Here is a 2,977-nt window from a genome sequence, read left to right on the forward strand (position 1 = left end):
AAAGTTCATCAACTTGCAAGACATATTTGGTCCAGAAAATATGAAAATTGTAACATAATTTTTGTACTGGATATATTAGTAACAGTTTTTATTTTTCAAAATGCTCCACATGATTTAAAAAATTGATTTAAGGTTTTTTTATTACATAATTGTTAATTGCTATCGATTAATATTCTGCACTCACTATATATAGATATAAATTACATAATTTAAATATTATCTTTCACATTTTTATTACAGATCATGACAAAAACAGTTGTTCAACAAGGCGGTACGAAGGCATTGTTGTCGTTAGCGCTAGATGACACAGACAATAAGGGAAAGAAGATAGCTTCGCAAGTCTTAGTCCATCTGGCACTCACGTTACCTCCTGAGGTTGCATTTCCAGCAGATGATTTAATGATGGATGTTGTACAGCCGATCACAAATCTCTTGAACCGAGGCTCTAACTTGATATGCGAGGCTCTAACAGCTTTGTGCATCTAGCTGCTGTCAACATATAGTATGCGAGTACATATATTCAACGACTCAGGATTAAAAAATTTCAGCAACTATATATCACAAAATGTGATTTCTATTATATATAAAGAAAATATATTATAATCGTAAACGCTACGCGTACGCGTGCGCAGAACTCATAAACAATTTGGTATTATGCCGTGAAGTTGCTATTCAGTATGTTGAGCAGAGATCTTATCAATTTAAGGATCTTATGACTTGGTCTGTGGCGCACAGCGAAGATGAACGTACAAAGAAAGCAGCTGCTGAAACGTTAGCAATACTAACGGCAGCCAGCAAAGAGACTTGCGAAAAATTACTCAGCTGGGATTTTTGGCGGACATTCCTACACCTTTTACTCAATAATCCAGACAATGACTTACAACTTAGGGGTATCAAAATTGTGTTAAATATGATGAAAAGTACGAAAGACGTCGCTGCAAAACTCATCGAAACAGATATAATAATGAAACGAGTGAGGGAATTGAGCGATAATAACTCTGTGCAAAACAAGGAGATCAAGGACTTAGCATCCCTTGTTCTGGAGGCTGCTGCGAAATGGGACCGGAAATCGAGGAAATAAAGGTTCAATGTACTGTATAATTAATAAATTGTAGAACTTTGCACTTACGAGACTCTTGCGCTTTTGCCATATAATTTTTAAATATTTTTGAAAATTGTTTTATATAATTTTTTATAACAGAAAATAATATTACAGAATATTTACTACTTGAAAAACTCGTGAAATTTATTGTGCTATTATTTATTACAATGCACTTAACTTAAAAAAGTTTATTTAGCGCCCAATTGAATGGCTTGGATATTTCATGAAAAAAATGCCGATTTTCTGAAATATAAGAAAATAAGCAAACTTTAATTTCTAGTTTTGTATAATATCACATCTTGACGTAAGAAAGATATTAATTACATAGTGTGATTTGAAATATAAGTAGGGGAGACCAGGGACAAAAGTAACACGGGATGAATGTAACAAACGCGATTATTAAACACTATCATTTCTTATATGAATTTGTCCGCTGCTAATTCGTCTGCTTAAGACGTCTTAAAACGTTATATAACAGCAGACAAATACGTACAAGAATGATAAATGTTTAATAATCATGTTGTTACATTCATCCCGTGTTACTTTTGTCCCTGATCTCCCCTCAACTATAAATATGAAATAAATACAATGTAAAATTTGTAATATTAAAAATACTTGGGTAAGCAATCTTATTATAAACAAAGCTTTTATACATTAGCCGTCCCCACTCTTGATCCGCCCCAATGTGGTGCTTTTGAGTTCAAGCGTGGTACTGACACTTATGTAACTGCAAAAAGCTAACAACTGTAACAAGACTATGCATTCATCGTTTGCAACACATAAGAAGTATTGATTTGAAGTTTAAATGCTACTCTTCTTAGCAATTTATACAACAAAGAATTATTACAGAATGTTTATTAATTGAAATATTAAATAATACCTGCTGCATTTTTTATGCTATAGATATTATTCATTATAGTGTATTTAGCCTTCCATCTGCTTCATCAACCAAGCCCATGCCTTATCTATTTGATCAAAGATGCCGATTTTCTAAAATTATAAGAAAATAACCAAAATTTAATTTCCAGCTTGTATGATTTTACATTTTGCGACGTAAAAAAAGATATTATTATATATAGTGTAATTTGCAATAACATTTTTTTATAGGAATTTATATTTTTGTATAAATGTTAATAAAAAATTTGCTCTTTTTTTAACATTTTACTCATTTATTGCAAATTATACTCTTAAAGTGATACACGCGTTCTCATTATATACACAATTTTAACAAGGTATAGAATTGCAAATAATATATTTATATGCTTTTTGTGATTTAAAAAATTATGCGATTTTTATTAAAAAACTATTAATTATTAATTGTTGGAAACAAGCATGCGTACAAATATAAATAATAGATATAGTAAAATATAAAATATAGATATGAAACAAATACAATATAAATATAAAATATTGATACTTGAATAGTTTTTAGCAGTCTTTTATAAGCAACGTGTTTATACCTTAGCTTTTCCAACTTCATCAGCAGATGATTCAGCCATGATGCCAGGGCTCATGGTAACTGATGCCAGGGCTCATTAAACGTAGCGTGGGGTAGATCACACCTCCGTACGGTCACAGTAGTCGAGGGGTTAGAAAGGTCGATTGACGCTCGGGACGGTGTTCGATTTGGTTGTTTGGGAAGCTCATGGCGTAGAAACTGTAATCTCGGTAACGTAGCGTCTAAACAACGCACCGATGCTTGCTTGGTACACGGGAAGGAAGAAAAAACCGCAAAAACTGGCAACAACAGCAACTAATAAGAATACGTATACTAACTTCATCGCTGCAACTTAATTTGAAATTTTCAATGTGAGTATTGTCATGATACCTCAAATTTATACCACAAAATCGTGGTTGGGATACCATAAACATTAT

At 32.2% G+C, this 2,977-nt stretch overlaps 1 long non-coding RNA gene across 1 annotated transcript; it reads right to left on the reverse strand.

Moving 5' to 3' along the window:
- Positions 1 to 1,207: 1,207 nt before the first annotated feature.
- LOC139824601 (uncharacterized) lies at positions 1,208 to 2,625 on the reverse strand. The gene is made up of 3 exons (XR_011735193.1): positions 2,563 to 2,625; positions 1,983 to 2,092; positions 1,208 to 1,345 (listed from the first exon to the last, which is right to left on the reverse strand). It is a non-coding gene; the product is annotated as an uncharacterized lncRNA (long non-coding RNA).
- Between the last annotated feature and the right edge of the window lie 352 nt (positions 2,626 to 2,977).

This window comes from Temnothorax longispinosus, unplaced genomic scaffold (assembly GCF_030848805.1).
Source record: "Temnothorax longispinosus isolate EJ_2023e unplaced genomic scaffold, Tlon_JGU_v1 HiC_scaffold_458, whole genome shotgun sequence".
NCBI lineage: Eukaryota > Metazoa > Arthropoda > Insecta > Hymenoptera > Formicidae > Temnothorax > Temnothorax longispinosus.